Genomic DNA, 27,179 nt, shown 5'->3' with positions numbered 1-27,179 from the left:
CTGGGAAAGATTGAAGGCGGGAGGAGAAGGGGACGACAGAGGATGAGATGGTTGGATGGCATCACCATGGACATCACTCAATGGACTTGAGTTCGAGTAAGCTCCAGGAGCTGGTGATGGACAGGGAGGCTTGGTGTGCTGCAGTCCATGGGGTCGCAAAGAGTCGGACATGACTAAGCGACTGAACTGAACAGAACTGACATGGTGAACCTGTTTAAAAAACACTTTGAGGATTTGCCTGCACATTCAGGAGGTGGAGGAACAAGAGAAATTTAGCAGCAATCCCTTTTTTTCCTGCAGGTAAACCAAGACTGACTCTGAATGCCTTGCCTACTGGTCTCACTCACAACAGGCTATAGCTCTGTATCTAGTAATCCTTCTGTATTTTGCCAACAAGGGGTTTTGTTTCCTTTTGAAACAACAGACGGTTCTACTAAAACGTGCTCAGTTATATATGCCCTGTGTACTGGTATAAAGAGAAAAAGACTATAGATAATTACAAAGAGTATAGATAACACAAAAATTATTTCTATGTTCCATTCTCAAAGAACAGTCTCAGGACCAGTGGCATCAGCATCACCTGGCGACTTATTAGAAAGGCTGATTCTCAGGCTGTGTATGTGATGCACAGAATCAGAAAAACTGGGGGGAAGGCCCAGCAGTCTGTGATGAAAGGGACCACCATGTGGCTCAGATGCATTCTCCAGGTTAACAACCAGGACTCTTGAACATACAATATGATTCGGGATTCCCTGATGGCAAAGAATCTGCCTGCAATGCAGATTCAATCCCTGGGTCAGGAAGATCCCCTGGAGAAGGGAATGTCTGGCTACCCAGTCCAGTATTCTTGCCTAGGAAATCCCATGGACAGGCAAGGCTGGTGGGATACAGTCCACGGGGTCGCAAAGAGTTGGACACAACTGAGCAACTAACAACTTTTACTTCAACAATTTACAAAGCGTCATATTAACATTATTTACAACGGCTAATGCTTAAGGACATAATCAACTGGCTACACACATACACACACACACACACACACAAATAACCAAAACAGACCTAAAAAGAGGAAAACAAAACAGGATGAAAAATCACCTTAAGAATATCCCAGTTTAGGGCAACAGGTAATTAGTATAAATATGTGTCTTTTGATTGTACTGCTCAGTGCAAACCACTCCACTCAATCTTTTATTTGGAAGAAAGCAAGCGCTCTCTTTGGGCTTCCCAGGTGGTTCAGCGGTAAAGAATCCGCCTGCCAATGCAGTAGATACAAGTTCAATCCCTGGGCTGGGAAGATCCCCTGGATGAGAAAATGGAAACCCACTCTAGTATTCTTGCCTGGAAGACCCCAAAGACTGAGGAGTTAGTGGGCTTCAGTCCATGGGGTTGCAAAGAGTCGGACACAACTTTGTGACTGAGCACATACACACACAAGCACTCTCTTTCAGATTAATAAAATCAGGTATTTAAATAAACCCAAATTTTAGATGATGTGATGGAAAATATAATGGAAATGAATTCATGAATTTTATCATAAGGATCCATGCCAAAATGGAAAGAGATGTTAACCAATGTGAAGTATTAATTATTAAAAGTTTACAGCTCAGATATGACAGCAGTATGCGCCAAACTAAAGATACACCATTTTGTCGAGGTAAATGGAGGTAGGGATATGAAGAAACTAGAACACAAGCACCAAATTAAGAGCAAAAGATGAACATGAACAGAGAGTACTGTCCTGTGGGTGAGAACATTACAAAAGGTCTGTGAAAGGTAAGAGGGGCGGGTTTGAACTGGATCTGACATTAAACCTCAGGGAAATTACTGTTAACTCAAGAGGTAAAAAGCTTATCAGAATTGTCGTGACTTCAACACTGTTTATAACGACCAAAAGTTAGATACAACCTAAATGTCCATTCAAAGAGGACTGGTGACAGTCATCATGGTACTCCCTTACAAGGGCACTCTTGATGAACACATGCGTAATGATTTGCACACATGCAAATCTGTACCCATGCATAATAATAACATTGAAAAACACCCCAACTGGCAAGTGGAAAAAGCAACTGAACATACAGTACCATCCAACTTATTTTTCAAAAACTATGGCCACATATATGTGTTTTTGCAAAGAATAAAGTCTAGAAAACCATAAACTACAATGACCACAGCAGGTAAGTGGATTGCAATTGAATTTTATCTTCTCCCTATTTCTCTATTTTCTGAAGTTTCTTGGTTTTTAAGTGAACAAGTTACTCACATAATGTGGAAATAATAAACATGTAAATGTTTTAGAAAAAAAGGCAATAAATGATAGATTGCTTTTTTTATAGGCAGGGACCCAGGGAAGTACTGCTGGTTGGCACAATATAGAAGTACTAATGAAATTCCAGAGATTTCACAAAACCAGGATTCAGAGACAAAGATACAGATTTTAGAAGGAAAAAAGTCCTAAACTGCAGGCAATCATCAAAATGTATCAATCCCTCTTTTCAGCAAAAAAAAAAAAGAGAGAGAGAAGGGGGGATATCAAACTCACCTAAACCACTACATTCAAACAAAAATACAAATAAAAATGAAAAGGACATATGTTTATTAAGCACATATTATGCGCCAGACACATTCACATATCATCTCCTTAAGCTTCACGACAACTTGCAAGTTATCATCTCCAATTTGCAGGGAAGAGGTTCAAAGGAAACAAGCACATTTCTGATGCATAGTGCACCCCAGAGCTCATGAGATGTTTCTATTTCACCAGGCTCCAAAAGGGATCCTTAGCACACAGTTCTTAAGAGTGATGAAAGCTGAAATTGAGGGCTGTTATTGTTCAGTTGCTCCGTTGTGTCTAACTCTTTGCGACACCATGGACTGCAGCACGCCAGGCTTCCCTGTCCTTCACTATCTCCTGGAGTTTGCTCAAACTCATGTCCATTGAGTGGGTGATGTCATCCAACCATCTCATCCTCTGTTGCCTCCTTCTCCTCCTGCCTCAGTCTTTACCAGCATCAGGGTACCCACTTAAAAACTTCAGAAAGAATTCCATTATCCTTTATTAAGCACAAAATCAGTATCATAGAATAGGAGGGGGAGATGTGTGAAGAAGGCAGCAAGAGCCTAATGTGGGATAGATGGACAGCCTGTGTTAAGGATTTTGGACTCCTGAGAGAAAATGACATTTTTAGAGATAATCCTTTGTTGCCTATCTTAGGGGATGGTAATGGTTATGTGTGACCAAACAAAAGATGTTGCTTAGATAATTTACCAGACACATGAAGACAAGAGCAGATTTAAGAAGCATCCAACAGGTGGAACTGAAAGGATGTACTGATGGATGGGATATTCTTCCTTAGACCCAACCACCTTGCAAACTTAATTCTAAACTTCTCTAATATGCTTTCACCAGTAACAAACTCTGAAGGCCTCTCCAGTTTGGGATCTTGCAACTTGACTTCTTAGTTTTTACCTCTGCAATACAAACCTACACAAATGCATCTAGATATTATAAAGTATTTGCTCCATCAACAGATAAATGGATAAACAAAAATGTGATACATACTACATACAATGAAGTATTGTTTGGCAAAATAGGGACAAGTTCTTAAATTATATGCATGAAAGACATAAGATACCACATACAGTATGATTCCATTTGTATGAAATACAAATAGGCAAATTCAAAGACAAAGTACATCAGTAGCTGTCCACAGCTACAAAGGGTTGGCAGTTTTGGGGGATGGGTAATAGTTAAAGGGTAAAAATTTCTTTTTGAGGTAATAAAAATGTTCTAACTTTGACTGTGGTGATGGTTACACAACTCCAAATATGTTAAAACTCACTCAAACAAACAAAAAATCTTATAGGTAAATTTTGGTCTTCCCTCGTAGCTCAGTTGGTATAGAAGCTGCCTGCAATGCAGGAGACCCAGGTTTGATTCCTGGGTCGGGAAGATCCCCTGGAGAAGGAAATGGCAACCCACTCCAGTTTTCTTGCCTGGAGAATCCCATTGACAGAGGAGCCTGGCGGGCTACAGTCCATGGGGTCGCAAGAGTTGGGCACAACTTAGTAACTAAGCCACCACCAAGTAGGTAACCGCATAGTATGTGAATTATATCTCAATAAACACATTATTTTTAAGTGGGTTTTTTTTTGGGGGGGGGGTGAAGTATTTACTGGGTATGATGCTGGGGCCTAAGTTACAAACAGGATGAGCAGGTGAAGATAACAGGACTTCAGCATAAACATCTATGAAAAATAAAACCTCCAGTGGATCTAAGGATCTCCTCCTTGGTTCTATGCAAAATTTTCCTCTAGACCTCTTTAAGAAAAAATGCTGACTTAATTCCAGTTTTTCTTTCAATTGTTAACTCTGGAGGTATTCATCTAATAAGGTATATTCTGGAGACTTCTCTGGTTGCTCAGTGGTTGGGACTCCATGCTGCCAACACAGGAGGTGTGGATTTAAGCCATGGTCAGGGAGCTAAGATCCCACATGCTGTGCAGCATGACCAAAAGATTAAAAAAAAAAACTGAACTGCAAAAAACATATATCTGAATCACAGACCAAAAGTTTATTTAAACCTGCAGCTAAAGAACATTCCCTAAAAACAGATTGAATTCTTCTGTTAAAAAAAAAAAAATTCCCTGGATAAGACATTTCTAGACATGTGGATACTCAAAAAAAAAAAAAAAACTGGATACAATTGTTTCACATGTATATCAACACATAACACTAGCCTTACATTTCATGTCCAGCCACAAATCATCTATTGTAACTTATGCTTATACTTATACGGATGTAATGAGAATCGCTGCCAAACCCAGCTCTTCAAGCAGGTGTCTTGGAGCGCAGTGGTCTAAATGCCAAAGATCTAAAGTTTTAGATTTAAGACATCATGTCATCAGCGCTGGAATGATTTTCAGGCATGGTAGTGATAAACAAGCAGCTCATATCTACAAAAAAAGCACTAGCATAGAAGAACGGAAATACTTTTTATTACCATAGGGAAATAATCATAGATTTAATCAAAGGTTTAAATAAAATACATTCTATTGCAGCAACATTTAAGGTTGCAAAAATTAGAAACCTACATTGCCAATAATAGGGATTCTATAAATAAATAATGGTTCATGTCAGAATACTATATGATGATTAAAATGCATATTATATAAGAAACCCAAAGATATGAGGGACAATTAATGTAATTTTCATATTAAGTGCAAAGTATCCATTGCAAAGCAGCATATTCAGTATCATTTCAACTTTAAAAAATTAAAGATGCATAGGAAAAAAATCTAAAATTATAGTTACAAAATGAAAAATAAGTAACCTTACGAATGATTTTTCATTTTTAGTTGTTACATATAATTCAAACTTTCTAAAATAAATTATTTCTGTTCTAAGAGATGGGGACTCAGACAATAAGTCTGCCATCATTTCTCATCTCCTCACTGAAATGGCAGAAGAAAAATGTTCTGATCCAAAATGAGAGTTTTTGTGATCTGGGTTTTGCTTGCCATTAAGTTTTAACATACTAGTCTTTCTAACGTCCTGAGTGCTCTCTTTACTCTGAGCTTTTGTCAGAGTTGTTCCTAGTACCAAGAACATTTTTAGTCACTGTTCCTAGGCCATTCTACGGGCTTTCCAGGTGGCTCAGAGGTAAAGAACCTGCCTGCCAATGCAGCGGACCCAGGTTCGATCCCGGGGTTGGGAAGATACCCTAGAGAAGGAAACGGCAACCCACTGAAATATGCATGCCTGGAAAATTACACGGACAGAGGAGCCTGGAGGGATACAGTCCATGGTGTCACAAGAGTTGGACACAACTTAGCGTCTAAACAACAGACCACTTCATCTGGCTAAGTCGGCAAAATAAAGGGGTAGGGAAGACTCCAGAATCATGCATCTTGTACATGGGCTGGGCTTAGGGCTCCACAGTGTGTATCACCTGGTACTCCAGTCTCCTAATTTCATAGTTTTCTCCCCTACTAGATTCTAAGCTACTTTGAGTGCAAGGGAAAGAAATGTTTCTGTTTTGTTCAGCATTACCTGCTATACTTCATAGCACATCACATACATTTGATTAATATTTTTGAAAAAAAAAACTGAATTTATGTATTAATTGCTGAATGAAGAAGTAAACAGCCTGCCACAGAAGTGAAGCATGCTTAATTCTTAGAGGCATTTCCTCTCAAGTAAACCAGAGATGTGTGTTTCATGTCATGGAAACCTAAGAGTATAGTCAGTTAGTACTTTGAACAAAACACAGGTCGTATGTGGCTCCTGCTTTCAGAGTCCAAAAATCTGAAAGCATCAGTCTAATAGAAAGTTAAATATGTCCAATCACAGGGTATCATATATGCTACAGTCTTAAATATACAATTTGCAAATAAACAGAAATAAGGCACAATTAAGAGAAATAATCGAAATAGAATACCATATTTTCTGAACTTGGTTCCTAAAGATCAGATTCAGATGTTGTTTTTATTCATAAGCTGGGAAAAAGTAAATAAAACATTCTGTACAATGCTCACCATAAATCTTAACTTACCACTGAAATTAAATCTAAACACAAACATAACCCTAAACCTCCTCTAGCCCCACAAATACTCAGACAATCAAAATCTGATTTCCAGGACAGCAGTTTTACTATGTGAGTACAATATTTATGCAGAGGAAATAAATTATGCAAATCACAATGATTTATGCCTGTTATAGCTAAGCTTACTCTTTGCAGATTACAAGGTTCAAGAGTCTACAAATTTACTCAAAATTCAGGTGGCCTAATGAAACAATTATATGATACAGGACACTTTAAGACCTATTTAGGAAGACCTTATCAAAGCTTCAAACAATATACACTGCTTTATATTATCTACTTGGCACATGATTGTAACAGCTAAAGAACAAACTCAAATTTTAAAATTAATTCACGAATTAAACCCCTACTTTATATAAACCACTACTATATTCACCTTCCTTCCGTGCTATCTAGAAATGTCTTTAAAAAGTAATTCAAGGGTCTCAGGTCAACATCGGAGAAGGCAATGGCACCCCACTCCAGTACTCTTGCCTGGAAAATCCCATGGACGGAGGAGCCTGGTAGGCTGCAGTCCATGGGGTCGCTAAAAGTCGGACACGACTGAGCGACTTCACTTTCATTTTTCACTTTCATGCATTGGAGAAGGAAATGGCAACCCACTCCAGTGTTCTTGCCTGGAGAATCCCAGGGACGGGGGAGCCTGGTGGGCTGCCGTCTATGGGGTCGCACAGAGTCGGACACGACTGAAGTGACTTAGCAGCAGGTCAACATGGCGAGCAGTTCCTGCCATTTCAGCATCAAGCAGGCCGCCAGAGGGTATTTTTAAAGGGTATTACAATGCTGCCGGGTTCAATAAACTGGGCTTAATGCAATATGATACAATATATGAGAATGACGATGTGAAAGAAGCCTAAGAAGGCTTCCTGAGAACCTTTATGACGACAGAGAGTTTCGCATTGAGAGCACTGGCCATGCACATGAGGCAGCAGATCCTGCCTAAACTGCAGGGGACAGAATATGAGGAGGATAAATTCTACCTTGAACCATCTCTCAAAGAGGTGACTGGGGAAAGAAAAAGGAGAGAAGAATGAGCCAAGAAATAATTTAGTAGTCTAAATCTGTGTATACAGCTGTTATTAAATATTTTTATGAAGTTAGTTTAAACCTGAAATGTACAATGTAGAACTATTTAGGCTGTAAATGTATTACTTTAAATACAGATCTATTATAATAAAAATAAAAGCTATTCAAAGGATTTCCCTGGTGGTCCAGTGGCTAAGACTCTGCACTCCCAATGCAGGGGGCCAGGGTTCCATCTCTGTTCAGGGAACTAGATCCCACACAGATACTAAGAGTTTGCATGCCACAACTAAGACCCGGTGCAGGAAAATAAAAACTTGAAATAAATTTTTTTTTTAAGCTGTATGGCAGAAACCAACACAACATTAATTTTCGTCCAATGAAAAAAATTAAACCAAACAGAGTAATTCAAATGAAATATCAACACTTTTAAAATTTTTTCTTTCATTTTTAATTGAAGGATAATTGCTTTACGGTACTGCATTGGATTCTACCAAACATCAAAATGAATCAGCCATAGGTTTTTAAAATTAGAACTATCATTACAAATCTTAGTTATGTAACCACCTGATTGCTGCTGCTGCTAAGTCACTTCAGTCGTGTCCAACTCTGTGTGACCCCATAGATGGCAGCCCACCAGGCTCCTCTGTCCCTGGGATGCTCCAGGCAAGAATACTGGAGTGGGTTGCCATTTCCTTCTCCAATGCATGCATGCATGCTAAGTCACTTCTGCCGTGTCTGACTCTGGGCAACCCTGTGGATAGCAGCCCACCAGGCTCCTCTGTCCAAAGGATTCTCTAGGCAAGAATACTGGAGTAGGTTGCCATTTCCTTCTCCAACCACCTGATTAGCCGTGAGTAAATTTTCAGATCTTTAAAATATAAATTTTAAAATTCACTTAAATTTTTAAAGGTTTCGTCTTGACATATACATTAAAACTTTGGAAGATTTTTTTAAATGATGAAAACTGTCAAACACAAAGGGATTAATACATCTCCACTAGTAGTGGAAGAGCATCTGATTTTCTTTTTCTAGTGAGTGTGGCAAAAAGCTCAAAATTTTTGGTTAAAACAAGAAGAAAAAATCCTATGCAAAGAATAGAGGAGTGAGAAACAAATGTGCTTATCTTTTCAATCCAAGAGACTCTGCCCAGTCTTGGCTGTAAAGTGGCTCTGGGTGTGGTGGGGAAGGCAGATAACTAGGGCTCAGTGTGCTGACGGGTGCTCATAAAACTCTAGCAATCTAGTGCTACTTTCTTCACTGAGTACTTGAACACCTACCACTACTAAAAATATACAAGACAAAGCACTTTCAGGAATTTTTAAACCTAGTCTGGAGTATCATATAACCATTCAAATAACTTCCTACAAGGCACAAAGCCTTAAGTGCCTTGAGAATATGACTGCAAAAAAAGGAGGCATATCCAGCAACTGATGTGGCTAAAACACAGTATAAAAGGTGTCAGAGACTGAGGTGGAAAGATAGGCTAGTTTCCTCTCAAGGAGGACCCTGAAGACAGAAGTAAAGGGCTTGCTCTGACCAGAGAGCTTGCAATGAATGAAGTTTGGGGCTGAGTAGTGACAAAGTCAGAGATGTCTTTAGAAGCCTTCAATCCCAAGGAGTACAGCTTCCGGGAGGGAGCTTGAAAAGTTACTGCAGCCAGCTTGTGGGAGGGCAGCCACATTGAGGAGGAGCCAACGAGCTCAACAGTAGTCATGAGACTTTTAAGGCAGGGATAGTTCCAAGAGATAATGCACACTAAAACAGTCAACTTCCAGGATGTGGTGAATGAAGGGAACGGACAGAAAACAGGAAGAAAATGATCACTCGGGTGTTCTGGCCTCTGAGTTCAGAAGGACAGTCACTTAGAGATGGAGCGTGTGCTTGCACTACAAAGCATCCCCACGTGAGACTGCTTTCTCGTGTATTTTTTGAAAAGGTGAAGAACTAGGACCTTAAGCTCACCTCTGCCAAACCCAACTCTCCTCTAGATGCTAACCGGGGCCAGCTGCAATGAGAGACTGGACCACCCAAACCCTAAGGGATCTCTCCAGCAACGGTTCTTGTTGGGGCCTTCAGCTCCTGATGGACGTGATGGGTGAATAGATGCTCTGCATTTTCAGAGAGGAGAATTAGAAAACTTAAAAGACCTTACACTGCAACTGGAAGGTCAGATAAATTAAATGCATCAGGTGACTGACTTGGGTGATGGAAGCTCTCCCTATATATTTCTTGAAAGAAACAACTCAAGGGGATGAAAATGAGGTAAGACCTAAAGCTTACACATTTTGGGGGAACTCTTTAAGAAACAGCATGCAAAAACATATGCATCCTTTACACAAAGAAATGACCCTGAGGACACATTTGCTGCCCCTCTTCCAGGAATGTGGAGGAAAATTCTACCCCTCCTGCAAAAGCCCCCATTCAGAACAGAAACAGAACTCAAGGGTCATCTGAAAGAACTGAAAGGAAGGTGGCACTCTCAAGAATCCCAGACACTCTTGTTCTGACAGAAAGACGCAAACTTTACTGGATGGCACAAAAGGAGTTAAAATTACCCAAGAAAATGCAGGCAAAAAGAGATGAGAGGCTTAGACTGGCTGATTATTCTTATAAGGATCTCATTTGACAGGGGTAAAATACAAAGAAAAGTGTGTGCCAGTTTTTACAGAAAACATATGGGAACTTACCTGGGGAAATTTGCTTTCTTTTAACAGAACAAGGAGTCTTTTCAGGTATTCTGAGTTGAAATTGAGAAGGACATGTTTAATTATAGTAAATGTGGAGAAAGGGTAAGCCGCGGGAGAATGGTGGCCATAACGTATTAATATTCAACTTCATTCCTGGGTTGGGTGGGTGGAAGAGACTAGAACAGGAGCTACATTTTTACATACAAAGACCCACTATACAAGGAAGGAAAGAAAGGAGGGAGGGAAGAACGGAGAAAGGGAAGAAAGGAGAGAGAAAGAGATGGAAGAAAAATATCAATCTCCACTTGAATAAGCCTACAGGAGGGATTTTCTGTAAAGAAAGGTTACGAATGTCAAAGAAAATTTATCCCCCAAATTTTGGCTCCTCAACATGAAAACACAAACAAGATGACATGTAAACTGTTAGGACAAGAGCACCTTTTCTGTCTCAGACACCCTGTGTACTCAAGGCGCCTTGGGGCAAGCTGATCAGCACTGTGCCTTAGCTCTGAACCTCAAATGCAGAGAGATGCCCTGTACCCAAAGTGGAGATGGCGTGCTCTGGTGGGTACAGGTGGGGCAGAAGAATCAAAACGACAATGGTCAGCAGCCCAGTGAAAGTCTTTGATCTGAACCACAATAACCCCAATACCACAACAGTCCCAGCTCCTCCCACACCCCAACATGCAACTCTCCGATCAGGCATCTTCGGCCCCCACCCCACCAAATACTAATGTGAAGAGACTGGAAAGAGATCAAGATCGGACAAGGACCAACCAGGACAGGCTAGAGAGCAGTAACAACGATTCTGGGCTCCCTTGGGAGTAATAAAGTGACAGAGCGGACAGGAAGAGAGCCAATTAGTACATTCCCAGACAACAGAGAGCTGAGGCTAAGGAAAAGCAAGGAATTAAACACAAATTTTGCCAGCCTGCCTATGTCAGCATAGTTATCCTTCACTAATATGAAACTGACATGCAACCGAGACAAAGGTACCAAAACTGCAAAAATGGCAAGAGCCCCGGGCAGAGGGAAGCCAGGCCTGTCTCCATCACTGTAATGCTCAGGGAGTCGCCTCAGAGCAACTCTAAACTCTAAATGAAATAATGCCCAGAGCTGGCATCCTAGAACTCAAGGACCTAGTGTTCCTATGAAAGAGTACGGACTTGACCCAGACGACCTGGGTGTGAATTCCAGCTCTGCACATGTTCTGGACTTTGGGAAAGTTACTTGACCTCTCTGTACCTCAGTTTCCCCATCTGCGAGACACAAGAAAAACACTCTACCTCGTGGAACTGCCTAAGGATGAAGGGCTCTGTTAGTCGTAATTACGGCTATGGGCAAATTTTGTACCCAATACCCTTTGGGTATGAACATCTGTGTGGTGAATCACCTTTCTGAAAAGCTCTTCCTCAGAGGGGCGAACACTCTGCCTGTCACTTTTCAGGGTGGTTCCCTTCCTAGGCCAGGGACTGCTGTTGCTGTCTAGTCGCTCAGTCATGTCCGACTCTTTGTGACCCCATGGACTGCAGTGCACCAGGCTCTTCTGTCCTCCACTATCTCCGGAGTTTGCTCAAACTCATATCCATCGAGTCAGTGATGCTATCTAAAGCTGCCTCCTCTCCTCCTGCCCTCAATCTTTCCAGGCAACAGGGTCTTTTCCAATGACTTGGCTCTTCCCATTAGGTGGCCAAAGAATTGGACTTTCAGCATCAGTCCTTCCAATGTATATTCAGATTTCCTTTAGGATTGACTGGTTTAATATCCTTGCAATCTAAGGGACTCTCAAGAGTCTTCTCCAGCACACTTTGTTCTTTGGCGCTCAGTCTTCTTTACGATCCAACTCTCACATCCATGCCTGACTACTAGAAAAACCATACCTTTGATTATACGGACCTTCGTCAACAAACCGATGTCTCTGCTTCTTACTGCACCTAGGTTTGTCATAGCTTTCCTTGCAAGGAGCAAGTGTCTTCTAATTTCATGGCTGCAGTCACCATTTGCAGTGATTTGGAGCCCAAGAAAATAAAATTTGTCACTTTTTCCCCTTCTATTTACCATGAAGTAATGGGACCAAATGCCATGATCTTAGTTTTCTAAATATTGAGTTTCAAGTTTTTTCACTCTCCTCTTTTACCTGCATCAAGAGGCTTGTTAGTTCCTCTCCACTTTCTGTCACTAGAGTGGTGTCATCTGTACATCTGAGGTGATTGATATTTCTCCCGGCAATCTTGATTCCAGCTTGTGACCCATCCAACCCAGCATTTCTCATGGTATAATCTGCTTATAAATTAAATAAGCAGGATGACAATATACAGCCTTGTCACACTCCTTTTCCAATTTGCAACTAGTCAGTTGTTCCACGTCCAGTTCTAACTGTCGCTTCTTGACGTGAACACAGGTTCCTCAGGAGGCCGGTCGGGTGGTCTGGTGCTCCCACCTCCTGACTGCAGCCCCCCTCCCTCAGCGCCGTGCTAAGTCTGGCTTCCACGCGCTCAAATTCATCCTCAAATCAAACCTCGCACGTAGTTCTCCTGCTTGCAGTCCAGAGGCACTTTTTTCTCCCACATGCAACAACATGGATCAATCTCAAAGCTATTATTCTAAGCGAAAGAAGCCAGGCTTAAAAGGTTACATACTGTTGGATTATATTTATATCATGTTCTGGGAAAGGCAAATTTTTAAAGACAGAAAACAGGTCAGTGGCTGCCAGGGGCTGGGGTTGGGAGGAGGGGTTAGTCACTCAGAAGCACGGAGGAGATGCTGTAAATGTTCTTCATCTTGATTGCGATGGTGGTTACAAGACTAAGAACAAACACACTAAATGATACACTAAAATGGGTCACTTTTATTGTGTATAAATTATACCTTAATTTGAAAGAAATTACAGAGAAATCCCCAGGGTTTCCCATTGCCTACAGGTACCACAGCATCTTTTCCTCTGTTATGCTTTCATCCTCTTTGTCACAATCACTTTCCTAATTTACATAGTAACTTCCTCTTCCCTAACTCCTCTGGCTGCATACACAGAGGCTACAGAACAGTGGCAGTGTTGACACTCCTGCAGTCAGCTTGTTTTCCTAGACCTCGATTTAGGAAAGGTTCAAATTTCACTTCCAGAGTTAGCACTCCACATTTCTTTGCTGCACTTTGATCTTTGTCCGCCAATTCCCTCTCTGAATTATCCATTTTCACAAAATGTCACATGAGTTTATCTCTGAGAGACAAGGAGGCAACACAGCTATGCCCTTTACTGTCTGTTCATGAACCAAATAACAGGATGTGCTGGCTGTACTTTAATATACTGTTAATGTAACGTAATAACCAAAATGTAAGCTGTGTTGTTGGAGGATCCATGTTACTTAATTAACCATAACAACTGAAAACTGTCCATACTGGAAGCATGCAAAGTGAGAAATACCTTTGTTTAACAAGTAAACAAGTAATTTTAGGAATGAATGAACTGGCTCACCACTGGGTCAGATTTAACCAACAGGAGCTTATGCCCTTCCCATCTACATCTTCTGATTTATAAGATCACAAAAACAGAACCACTTCCTAAAGACCCAATTCACGGTCAGGTACAACATATTAGAGGAGAGCTCTAGATTACAATCCCAATTCTATTACTAGTAACAAAGTTACATTCTAACACTGTACCGTATAAAATAGGGTTAATGATACTTCCTCCTTCATCAGATGGTTCTGAGAGACAAAAGAGAAACACATTTTATTTTTTTTTTAAAAGGACTTTGAAAAATTCAACTAGATACTGTCCTATCAAACATATACTTAGCAGGCACCAGGCATTATTACACAAGATTTTCATAAATCTTCTCATAGAATACTCATGACACAAGAAAATTCTCATGACACAAGAGAATTCTCATGGTACAAGTACCAGGATAGTCTCCATTTTACAGAAGCATACTGAAGCCCAGATAAGTCATATAATGTGTCCAAGGGCATTCAGAGCGCAAGCAAAGAACCAGGCTGTTGTTCAGTCGCCCAGTCGAGTCCGGCTCTTTGCAACCCCGCACAAGACTGCAGCACGCCAGGCCTCCCTGTCCCTCACCACCTGCTGGAGTTCGCCCAAGTTCATGGGCATTGCATCGGTGATGCCGTCCAGACATCTCATTCTCTGATGCCCTCTTCTGCCCTCAATCTTTCCCAGCATCAGGGACTTTTCCAATGAGTTGTCCGTTTGCATCAGGTGACCAAAATATCGGAGCTTCAGCTTCAGCATCAGTCCTTCCAGTGAATATTCAGGGTTGATCTCCCTTAAGATTGACTGGTTTGATCTCCTTGCTGTCCCAGGGACTTTCACAAGTCTTTGAACTCAAAAGGTTTATCTCCACAGGTCAAGTTCTCTAAAACTTCTTCACTAACTTGTCTCTTGTCCACAGAAGGTAGAAGGACATGGTCACTGAAAGGGGTAAAATACTGACTCCTAGAAACTGGACAAATCTAACTCAGTAGGACTCAGAGGAATCAAGTAGTTCTACTCTAACATTTTCAGGTTTGGGGCAGACATAATACAAACCAAACTAAAAAATGTTTGTCCCATCACACCTTTCATCAAGGTACCTCATGGTAAAGACAAGTTGGTCCACAAGATGACTTCACCGGCAGCTGAACACTTGCCTTGGGAAGGGTCAGTTTTAGTTTCCCATCAAAAAGAGGGACCTGCCTCTCATGCCTTAAATAGAAACTACTTTAAATGACATATAGTGTGATTTAAATTACAGATTATAAAAACTACTTTCCAGGGAACTTCCCTGGCAGTACAGTGGTTAAGACTCTTCACTTCCAATGCAGGGGGTATGGGTTTGATCCCTGGTTGGGGAACTAACATCCCATACATGCCATGCAGTATGGACAAAAAAAAAAAAAATTTAGTTTTTAAAAATGATTTTAAAAAAGAACCACTTTCCAAATCACACAGAAAATACCAGAAGGGACATGATAAATGCATAGATACATTTTATGAGATAGAAATCAGGTTGGCCTCAGGTAATAGAGTACTGATCGTAAGAGCTTAAACAACGAGCTCTCTCACAGAACAAGTCAGGAGCAGCAGATGTGGGCTAAGTGTCAAGGACACCAGCCCTGCCTTTCCTGTTGCCATGCTCACCCCCCTGAGTCTGCTCACTGCCTCACTAAGCATCACTGACAAACTCCAAGCAGGAATTTGTTTCTCATTCCAGATGGGGAACTTTCACTACCTTTGTCTAGCATACTTCCTCTTATAAATTATTGGCCAGAACTTAGTCACATGCCTGCTATCAGACCAACAGCTCCTAAGGGGGATGAAATTATCATGACTTAGGTGTTTATATTAATCATGAACTATCTTGGACCCATCTCCCATGTCTGGATACTTGGGAAGAAAGAGGTGGAATGGGTTTCAGGGTAAGCATCAGTATTTAATACAATTATTGTAAAAGAGGCATATGATGAATGTGAAATGGTTCACATGACTCTCTAGAGCTGGGTCCCTGTGAGCTTAGAGAACAGTCCACCACTACACAGAGGCACCAGAACACAATGAACTACTTCACTAAGTTAAGTAAGTAAGAGCCAGTAAAGCAAAGTAGCTGTTCAAAAGCACAATTTCTCAGCCAACAGCACGAATCAGAAGAAACTGTTTTAGCTCTCTTCAATTCTACACTTCCAAAAATTATCTAGTTGAGCAATCATATCCAACCTCAACCTCTGTACTCAGGTTCTGCTTAGGGAACAAGGGGGTAGAAAAACACATAGGTTTAGATGTGGCGATCACTCCATTTTCATTTTTTTAAAAATTAGCTGTCCTTTTTCATTTAGGCAATTCTTCCCTTCTTAGAAAAGCAGGAAGGACAGGAGATTACCTGAATAAAAAAAAATTACCCAGGCAAAGTATCTTCCTCTAGTTAGGTTTTCAGCTATAGGCTTACGATGAAGGAAAATTCAACTGCTACCTTGAAAGACTCAGAGTGGGTCTGAGAGCATGAGCCATTCCTTCTAAGCTTTTACAGATAACATCCAGTCTAAAATTGGAATTAGGCTGATCCCTCTTCAAAGAACAAAGGCAAATTTACAAAGTTCTTATTTTGAAGCTCAACTGCATCCTATACACGGTTTCAAATCATCTCATCTTTTCTATCACTGTTCTTTCTACCTGAACATCTGCTTTGCCAATTAACGCTATGATTTCTGTCATTCAAACTCTATCAGTTGAAATTCAAAGTCTGTCTCAAACATCTTGTTTCCTCCATGCCCAAGACCTGGAACATTTCATTACAGGGATTATTCACTGTCCAACTCCTAACCTCCTGAAGCCTTGCACCCAGGAAAGATGCAATGCTGTATAACTGTCCCCAGAAATAAAGAGACCAAAAGAATAACAGACTAGAGTTGAAAACCGGACCCCTTCCTTCATCGTTTATCAATTTTGTTTTCCTTTCGAGCGGCGCAGGAGGAAAAGCAATAGCAAAAGAAGCAGGAAGGCATGAGAGAAGAAGGTAAGGACTGTACATCTGACCAATTTCTCTATACTCCAGAGATGCCTGACCTGCACACGTCTACATACAACAGAACAGACACAAACAAATGATGACTGCTAATTCTGGCCGCTTTCTTCCCCCTTAAACACACTCCAGAAGTCACTGCAATAACGGAAACATTTGGGAGACTGAGCCATCTGATGACAATTACAGGAATCCTGGAAGGGAAGGGAACGCTCAGGGCAGGCCAGACGGCCATGCAATTACAAACCCTCTCTCAGCCCGAGAGTCCTCTCCACACCCTCCATAAGTCTGCCAGGGGGCGGTGGATGGGGAGGCTGTGACTCGGCGTTCCCAGGCTGACACACACTCACACCGCTCCACCGAGCGCGCCGTGATTTAGGCTTGCTCAGTTTTCTCACCCTCTGCAGAAAGACACTTCCTGATTGTCATGAGTTTGGTTCCCAAGGATGTAAGACTCCCAGAAACCAAGACTTCTACAGGAAAAAAAGATGATTAAAATGGTAAACCACTGAATATGCTTGCTGCTCTTGCTGTTTAGTCGGTAAGTTGTGTCTGACTTTTTGTGATCCCATGGACTATAGTCCGTCAGGCTCCTCAGTCCATGGGATTTCCCAGGCAAGAATACTGGAGTGCGTTGCCATTCCCTTCTCCAGTGGATCTTCCCAACCCAGGGATTTAACTCACGTATCCTGCCTTAGCAGGCGGATTCTAACACTGAGCCACCAGGGAAGCCTTCTGAAAATGTTAATATGAAACTAAAACCTTTTTCCAAGTCCTGTTACTCCCTGAACTGATCCTTGTGGCATTGGGAAGTGAGGGTAATGGATGGGAGGAGAAAAGGGCTAATATTTACTGAGTACCTCCAAGAGAAAGCCACTTTTAGAAATAAGAAACCTTAAAAAGGACAGAGCATTGCTGATTTAACGAAAGCTAACGTTCAGAGAAGCAACTTCCCCAATCCCAAAGCTCTTAAATGAAGGCAACAGGGCAAAAACCAAGGCCACCTGGCTCAAACATCCACACTCTTTCTACTAAGCTACACTACCCGAAAAATAGCAAGCACATCAAACACACTCAAACTAGCATGACGCAAGCTGGCATTAATCACGACCTGGCATGCATGCTAAGTCGCTTCGGTAAAGTCCAACTCTTCTGCAGCCCACCAGGCTCCTCTGTCCATGAGATCCTGGAGGCAAGAATATTGGAGTGGGTGGCCATGTTCTCCTCTACAACTGACAATTTCTTTCCTCTTAAAATAATTTATACAAAGTTTAAGAAGTGAGCTTCAAAGACTTCCCTGGTGGTCCAGTGGCTAAGACTGCATGATCTCAATGCAGACGGCCTAAAGTTCCATCCCTGCTCAGGGAACTAGATTCCGCATGCCACAACTAAGACTCAGGGAAGCCAAATAAATAATTTTTTTTTTTAAAAGAAGTGAACTTCAGGTTAATTCAAAGAAAGTTTACAATTTTATTTGTAAAGGTTTTAAAAGCATATTTGCTATTAATCTACCCAGAGAACAAATAACACTATTATTTGCTCATTTATATATCACCTTCCAGTATTTGTTGTTAATATATCTACCTTTATATATGCCAGTTGGGGTCATAATATTTATAGTTTTATATCTATTTCTTTTCAACTAACATATTGTAAGTATACTTCTGTGTCATAAAATGAATTCCTCAAAAGTCGGATCTTTTAAATAATTACATCAGAATAGACTTCATAACTAAAGTCTTCCAACTTAAAGCCCTGTGCTGACAGGATTAGGAAATTTAAATACTTGAAATATTACATATTCTATGTAGATGGCTAAGGAAACAAGGAGACTGCTGAAAAATGAATCATGATTCCAGGGAATCCCTGTTGGTTCAAGAGCATGTACTTTCACAGAATCACATTTGCCAAATCTTTGTATGTTGGAAATATAATCAACCCATGCTGTTGCTGTTTAGTCACTAAGTTGTGTGCAAGTCTTTGCAACCCCATGGACTGTGGCCCACCAGGCTCTTCAGTCCATGGGATTTCCCAGGCAAGAATACTGGATTGGGTTGCCATTTTCTTCGCTGACCAATCCACGTTGCTGCTGCTAAGTTGCTTCAGTGGTGTCTGACTCTGTGAGACCCCACAGACAGCAGCCCACCAGGCTCCTCTGTCCACAGGATTCTCTAGGCAAGAATCCTGGAGTGGGTTGCCATTTCCTTCTCCGAATAAATCCATAAATAGACACAAATGTACAAAATTCAAAATTAGGATTCCAAATTACCATTCGGCTACATTCTACCAATGCTTTCCATGAGTTGTTTTTTTTTTTCCATTTGTTTTGGCAGTGCACCAACCCTTGTGCAGAGAAGGCAATGGCACCCCACTCCAATACACTTGCCTGGAGAATCCCATGGACGGAAGAGCCTGGTAGGATGCAGTCCATGGAGTCGCTAGGAGTCAGACACGACTGAGCGACTTCACTTTCACTGTTCACTCTCATGCACTGGAGAAGGAAATGGCAACCCACTCCAGTGTTCTTGCCTGGAGAATCCCAGGGACAGGGGGAGCCTGGTGGGCTGCCGTCTGTGGGGTCGCACAGAGTCGGACACGACTGAGGGGACTTAGCAGCAGCAGCAGCACACCTTGTGGGATCTTAGTTCCCTGACCAAGGATTTGAATCCAGACCCTCAACCGTCAAAGCACAGAGTCCTAATCACTGTACTGCCAGGGAATTTTCTCGTTAAGTCTTTATGGAAATCAAAAGTGTAAAAGCTTGGTGGAATTTTCTTTAAATAGAGCCCTAAGTTGAGCACTTGCTTCTATGTATTAGCAAAAGATGAACTTCTCCAGCATGGCACATACCACAACTGCCTGACACTCTTGCACACTGTAATGGTGGTAATGACAGCAATAATGAAAAGTAAAAATGACAGAGCAATGATGGTGGCTTTCACTTCTTAAGTCTTTCCCTTTGTAAGTTACTGTTCTTAACACTCCAAACAGACATGTTTAATTTCATTCTCTCTAAATCCCATAAGGTAGCTACTCTTTTATCCACTAAACTTGAAGTCAGAAAACTTGAGTTTAAGTCCACTCATAGTCCTATTGTGTTAGGAAGTTTCATGTCTCTAGTTATACAATTTCTTCACTACATAATAGACGGTTTGGGCCTGAGAGTATTGTAGAATGAATAAATTCTCAAGTATTACAGATTTGACAATCACCTGAAAATATAAATATACACATGCCCCTCCCAATCCATAGCAAACTCATGTCACTAAATGGCATATAGCTTTACAATGATTTATAGCACCATACGCTAGAAAATTATTAACAATCAACATGTTAGCCGTGACGTACTCCTTTTCCTATTTGGAACCAGTCTGTTGATCCATGTCCAGTTCTAACTGTTGCTTCCTGGCCTGCATACAGGTTTCTCAAGAGGTAGGTCAGGTGGTCTGGTATTCTCATCTCCTTCAGAATTTTCCACAGTTTATTGTGATCCACACAGTCAAAGGCTTTGGCACAAGTCAATAAAGCAGAAATAGATGTTTTTCTGAAACTCTCTTGCTTTTTCGAGGATCCAGCGCATGTTGGCAATCTGATCTCTGGTTCCTCTGCCTTTTCTAAAACCAGCTTGAATATCTGGAAGTTCACGGTTCACATATTGCTGAAGCCTGGCTTGGAGAATTTTGAGCATTACTTTACTAGCGTGTGAGATGAGTGCAATTGTGCGGTAGTTAGAGCATTCTTTGGCATTGCCTATCTTTGGGACTGGAATAAAAATTGACCTTTTCCAGTCCTGTGGCCACTGCTGAGTTTTCCAGATTTGCTGGTGTATTGAGTGCAGCACTTTCACAGCATCATCTTTTAGGATTTGAAATAGCTCAACTGGAATTCCATCACCTCCACTAGCTTTGTTCATTGTGATGCTTCATAAGGCCCACCTGACTTCACATTCCAGGATGTCTGGCTCTAGCTGAGTGATCACACCATTGTGACTATCTGGGTCATGAAGATCTTTTTTGTACAGTTCTTCTGTGTATTCTTGCCACCTATTCTTAATGTCTTCTGCTTCTGTTAGGTCCCTACCATTTCTGTCCTTTATTGAGCCCATCTTTGCATGAAATGTTCCCTTGGTATCTCGAATTTTCTTGAAGAGATCTCTAGTCTTTCCCATTCTATTGTTTTCCTCTATTTCTTTGCATTGACCACTAAGGAAGGTTTCCTTATCTCTCCTTGCTATTTTTTGGAACTTTGCATTCAAATGGGTATATCTTTCCTTTTCTCCTTTGCTTTTCACTTCTCTTCTTTTCACAGCTATTTGTAAGGCCTCCTCAGACAGCCATTTTCCTTTTTTGCATTTCTTTTTCTTGGGGATGGTCTTGATTCCTGTCTCCTGTACAATGTCACGAAACTCCGTCCATAGTTCATCAGATACTCCGTCTATCAGATCTAGTCCAAATAGGAAAAGGAGTACGTCAAGGCTGTATATTGTTACCCTGCTTATTTAACTTATATGCAGAGTACATCATGGGAAATGCTGGGCTGGAGGGAGAACAAGCGGGAATCAAGATTGCTGGGAGATATATCAATAACCTCAGATATGCAGATGACACCACCCTTATGACAGAAAGAGCCTCTTGATGAAAGTGAAAGAGGACAGTGAAAAAGTTGGTTTAAAGCTCAACATTCAGAAAACTAAGAGCATGGCAACCAGTCCCATCACTTCATGGCAAACAGATGGGGAGACAGTGGAAACAGTCGCTGACTTTATTTTTCTGGGCTCTAAAATCACTGCAGATGGTCACTGCAGCCATGAAATTAAAAGACACTTACTCCTTAGAAGGAAAGTTATGACCAACCAAGACAGCATATTAAAAAAAAGAGACATTACTTTGTCCACAAAAGTCCGTCTAGTCAAGGCTATGGTTTTTTCAGTAGTCACGTATGGATGTGAGAGTTGGACTATAAACAAAGCTAAGCGCCGAAGAATTGATGCTTTTGAACTGTGGTGTTGGAGAAGACTCTTGAGAGCCCCTTGGACTGTGAGGAGATCCAACCAGTCCATCCTAAAGCAGATCAGTCCTGGGTGTTCATTGGAAGGGCTGATGTTGAAGCTGAAACTCCAATATTTCAGTCACCTAATGCGAAGAGCTGACTCATTTGAAGAGACCCTGATGCTGGGGAAGATTGAGGGAGGGAGGAGAAGGGGATGATAGAGGATGTGATGGTTGGATGTCATCACCAACTCAATGGACATGGGTTTGAGTAGACTCCGGGAGTTGGTGATGGACAGGGAGACCTGGCGTGCTGTGGTTCATGGGGTTGCAAAGAGTTGGATACGACTGAGCAACTGAACTGAACATGTTAGCTTTAAAATAAAACCTCCTTGGCCCCCCAACGCACATATTTGATAAGTGTCACAAAAATCCAAGAGCTAAAGCTTGCCAATTGGAGAAATGTGAACCCCCAAATAAACTGAATCTATCAACATCTGGCATCTAATTGAAAACTCTTGAAGAACCAGGGCTTCTTGCTACCAGAAAGCTGGCTGATCGAAACAGTCATATGTCCCTACCAAGAGCTGTCCAAGACAACCAAAGCAAAAGGGTCTGAGTTACAACCTGAGTCTGCCAGGGTGGGGCATGTAAATCCATGTGAATTCCCAGGAAGGGAAGAAGGTCTATCTCACAAAAGAGAAGACTGCCTCCAGAAGGAAAGTGGGGGATAACCATGCAGAGGAAGAGAGGAGGTCCAAATCTGGATTTTCATCTGGCTGTGCTTCTGTGCAACAGTTAGAACTGGACATGGAACAAGACTGGTTCCAAATAGGAAAAGGAGTACGTCAAGGCTGTATATTGTCATCCTGCTTATTTAACTTATATGCAGAGTACATCATGAGAACCGCTGGGCTGTGGGAAGCACAAGCTGGAATCAAGATTGCCAGGAGAAATATCAATAACCTCAGATATGTAGATGAGCCCACACTTATGGCAGAAAGCAACGAAGAACTAAAGAGCCTCTTAATGAAAATAAAAGAGTAGAGTGAAAAAGTTGGCTTAAGCTCAACATTCAGAAAACTAAGATCATGGCATCCAGTCCCATCACTTCATGGCAAATAGATGGAGAAACACTGGAAACAGTGGCAGACTTTATATTTTAGGGCTCCAAAATCACTGCAGATGGTGACTGCAGCCATGAAATTAAAAGACGCTTGCTCTTTGGAAGAAAAGCTATGACCTACCTAGAGAGCATATTAAAAAGCAAAGGACTTTTGCCAACAAAGGTCCATCTAGTCAAAGCTATGGTTTTTCCAGTAGTCATGTATGGATGTGAGAGTTGGACTATAAAGAAAGCTGAACGCCGAAGAATTGATGCTTTTTAACTGTGGTGTTGGAGAAGACTCTTGAGAGTCCCTTGGACAGCAAGGAGATCCAACCAGTCCATCCTAAAGGAAATCAGTCCTGAATATTCATTGGAAGGACTGATGTTGAAGCTTAAACTCTAATCCTTTGGCCACGTGATGCAAAGAACTGACTCATTTGAAAAGATCCTGATGCTGGGAAAGATCAAAGGCAGGACAAGGGGACGACAGAGGATGAGATGACTGGATGGCATCACTGACTCAATGGACACGAGTCTGAGTAAACTCCAGGTGTTGGTGATGGACAGGGAGGCCTGGAGTGCTGCAGTCCATGGGGTCGCAAATAGTCGGACACGATTGAGCGACTGAACTGAACTGAACTGCACTTCTTCTGTGTATTAAGTTAATGTTTTAGCTCAGTGAAAGTAATTACCACCCAGGTTCTGCAATCCATCCAAACTCACCCTGAGCATTCCTTCTCATTTCTCTGGTCTCTCTGGTCTCCAGGACCCAAGAATCCCTTTTGTTGAAGCAAAGGTTGGTTGTTACTAGTTTCTCTCTTTCAATTCTAAATTTCTGCCAAGTAATTAGAAAAAGAAAATGAATAACTATTTTTGAGGTTTTTTTTAATGGAAGTTGTGGGGGTTAGAGTCACCACAGCCTCTCACAAAAATAAAATGAAAATCATACATCTTTGACCTCTCCTTTTTCAAGGAGAATGGATAAAGGCAGTTTGGCTCTGGGCTGTGAAGTCAAGGATTTGATCCAAATCACCTCTACTGAAATTTAGGTAGTTTGCCAAAAGTAGCTTAGTCAATAAAAAAAACATACATGGATTTACAAAATATTTTCATAAATCCCCACTATTATCATAATGGAAGGTGTCATTAGCATGCCAATTTTATAGATGAGGAAAACAAAGTTCAGAGGGTGAAAGTACTAGCCCCAAGATCACACTTAAAAAGTAACACAGCATGTGGGAAGAAGGTTTAAGAGAGAGTAGACATATGTATACCTATGGTTGACTCATGTTGATGTACAGCAGAAACCATCAAAATGTTGTAAAGTAATTATCCTCCAATTAAAAACAAACCTAAATTTTAAAAAAAGTAACAAAGCAGTTTTTTGAATACAAGTCTTTTACATAATTTTTCCAAGTAACTGTAACATGTTATGGTTCAAAGAAATTCGTCCAACTCGAAGTAACATTCAAAACTACACTATGAATTACAAGCAAATCCTAAATGCATCTATCCAGCAGCAGGTACTCATTTTATGCTATTTTATATTCTCCACTAAACTATACCGACATGATAAGAGAAAATTCTGAAATTATCCCAATTCTCCCCACCATCCTGTCCCATGAACTCACTCTCATTGCACAAACAGACTGAATGGGCATTACAAAAAACTATGGCTATGCCCCCAGAACATACACACGGGAGGCAGAAACCAAAGAAGCATGTGACAGTAACAGCAACAATGGTGAGCCCTTTCTACCATTTAAGTTGTAAACACAGCTGCTTCCTTTGGTCACCAACAAACCCCTTGAGAAGGTGGTCCATGCCTGTATGTACCAATTCAAATGGCAGGTAGCTCTGAAAGCTATACCATCATCAACAGGGCCGTGTTTTTTTATCGTCTAGAACCAAGGTTCCTGTATCTGCAATTAAAAGGGCAATGTTTGACTCCTGAAATATAACAAATTCAGCTAAAATATGTATACATACCATATACATATATGCTACATACATATCATATACAAAATACATACTTTTTTTTCTCCCTTCTGATTCTATAAACAATATACCCGCAGCTACAGAAAATCTCAAAAGTGTAGAAAGCATAAAGAAGCAAACATTAGTTACAATTCCAGCAACCAGAGGCACAACTAATGACATTTCCTTCTAAGTTTTTTCTCAATTTCTGACAGTTAGACTATTTGAAATACCCTTTTCTACAGAAAAAGTAACTAATTCTTTGGGGCAGAAACAAGAAAGGAACTGGAGCCTAGAAAAGTTAATCCCACTGTATTTATAAACAAATTCAAACTTCCTGAGCAAAATCTCAATTGACAGCTATAGCAAAAATACTTAAAATCCTTTGGAAAAGCTCAGTAAAGTCACAAACTCTTCTCAACATTAGATCCAGAAGAAACAATAATCTATAATGATCACAGAGGTTCTCTTGTGAGAATCTGTTCTGTTTTGAAGAACTTTATTTCCCCAAATCCTATTTTTGCATTCAAACTATTAACCCTAGTATCCTGATGGACTTTAGAACCACAAAATAAAGCACCATGGTACACTGAATTTCTTAAGCTTAAGGAGTTTGAGAAAACAGCAGAAGGTTACTCTGACCTTGCCCTCATCCTTCTTCCCTGGGACAGGCCATAAAACCCTCATAATGCCAGGCACCCTCCCTATGCCCAGAGGAAAGGAGCATCTTATCTGGGAACACAAAGGGATGCAGGAAAGAATCCTCACAAACAAGCCTTGCTGGGTTTTTCCCCAGTTCACTACAATGACCCCCTCCTTACCCTACCATATCCCTCCACAACTGCGCGCTCTTCAAAAATCTAGCATGAAATACTCAAGTCTGTTTCTGTGGGTCTTCATTTCCTTATGAAAGTTCCCATGTCCCATTGAATTTATATTAAATGTATCTGTAGGCTTTTCTCCTGTTTAAAAATAATTTGTTAATCTCCTGTTAATCTGTCTTTGTCAGTTTAATTTCAGACCCATCCAGGGACCCTTGAAGGGTGGAGGAAAACATTCCTTCCCTACAATCACCATTACCAGTAGCAAAAAAGAGTTCAGATCACCCACAGAAGAAACCATGCAGAAGGGGACAAAAGGCTCCATTTTTCCCTAAAACTCTGCTTCTAGAGGATACTAAGAAAATATCATCTAGTACAGTGTGTATGCACACACACACGTGCGCTCACCTTTCTGGCACATGCATATGACAAGGAGCACAGCTTCTGTCCTCTAACTGGAAATGGATAGCTCACAAGTAAAGCCCATCGTGTCCTAACACAGTTGACAGCAATCTGCTTTTTACACTCTGGGAACAGACAGCTGTGTAGATCTGTCTCTCTCCTCTTGAGTCCCCCTTTTTCTCCTCCTGTTCATCTCTATCTCCCTCCTCCCTCTCCTCTTCTTCATGTGACTCTGTGAACCTCTCTGGGTGTCCCTAACGGGGGAGAATCTTTTAGCCATTAACCTAGAAGTTTTCTTATCAGGGCTGCATAGTTGGAGAAGTCCTGAGACTACAGGAAGAATAAAACTGAAATCCAGAGGCAGGAGACTTAAGCCCAAAACCTGAGAACACCAGAAAACTCCTGACTACAAGGAACTTTAAGTGATAAGTGACTGTCCAAAAGCCTCCATACCTACACTGAAACCAACCACCACATAAGTTTTAGTGCATGGGAAAATACTTAAATGGAACCTACGAAGGTTCATCTTGCTAAGAGCCTTTGGAACATAAATCTATTGTGCAGCAATTTCATTGATCATGTATTTCTAAGATACCTACTTAAGAGGGGCTCAGATAGAAAAAATACTTTTGTACCAATTACCACTAGGTAAACATGAGTTTTAAATAATCTTTGGTACAGCAGACCTGGAATTTTATTTCCCATAGCCTAGTGATTGTAAATGCCCTGTGACCCTCCTAAGCACTGCCAACATCAACATCTGGTACCTGGCACAAAGAAAATAGATTCTAAAAGGTTTTCTTTAAAAATCCTTTCATTTTCATCATGTGCTTTAAATATGTCTCTAAGATAGTTCTCTTTCTCCTCTTTCTGACACAGAAAAAAAAAAAAGATTCTTTTCTCTCAGGCAGCTGGGTTATGTTTTAGGAGCAGAAGAGGAAAATAATTGCCAAAAATCAAGTTGTGGCTAATGTCGTCTCACTCTCTCCCCAAAGAAATTACAATCAATATAATAGTCCTAAGACATGACTCAATGAAAGAAAATTTCAAAATAATTATAAG

At 41.0% G+C, this 27,179-nt stretch overlaps 1 protein-coding gene and 1 pseudogene across 9 annotated transcripts in view; one reads left to right on the top strand and one right to left on the bottom strand.

Moving 5' to 3' along the window:
• The window catches only part of BNC2 (basonuclin zinc finger protein 2), a 463,421-nt gene that overhangs the window by 364,270 nt on the left and 71,972 nt on the right, over positions 1–27,179 (bottom strand). The gene's annotated exons all lie outside the window — the stretch shown is intronic.
• LOC133048420 (cytochrome b-c1 complex subunit 7-like) lies at positions 2,162–7,645 on the top strand (annotated as a pseudogene).

Source organism: Dama dama, chromosome 29 (assembly GCF_033118175.1).
Source record: "Dama dama isolate Ldn47 chromosome 29, ASM3311817v1, whole genome shotgun sequence".
In the NCBI taxonomy this organism is placed as follows: domain Eukaryota; kingdom Metazoa; phylum Chordata; class Mammalia; order Artiodactyla; family Cervidae; genus Dama; species Dama dama.
This window is presented reverse-complemented; position numbering and strand designations above follow the sequence as displayed.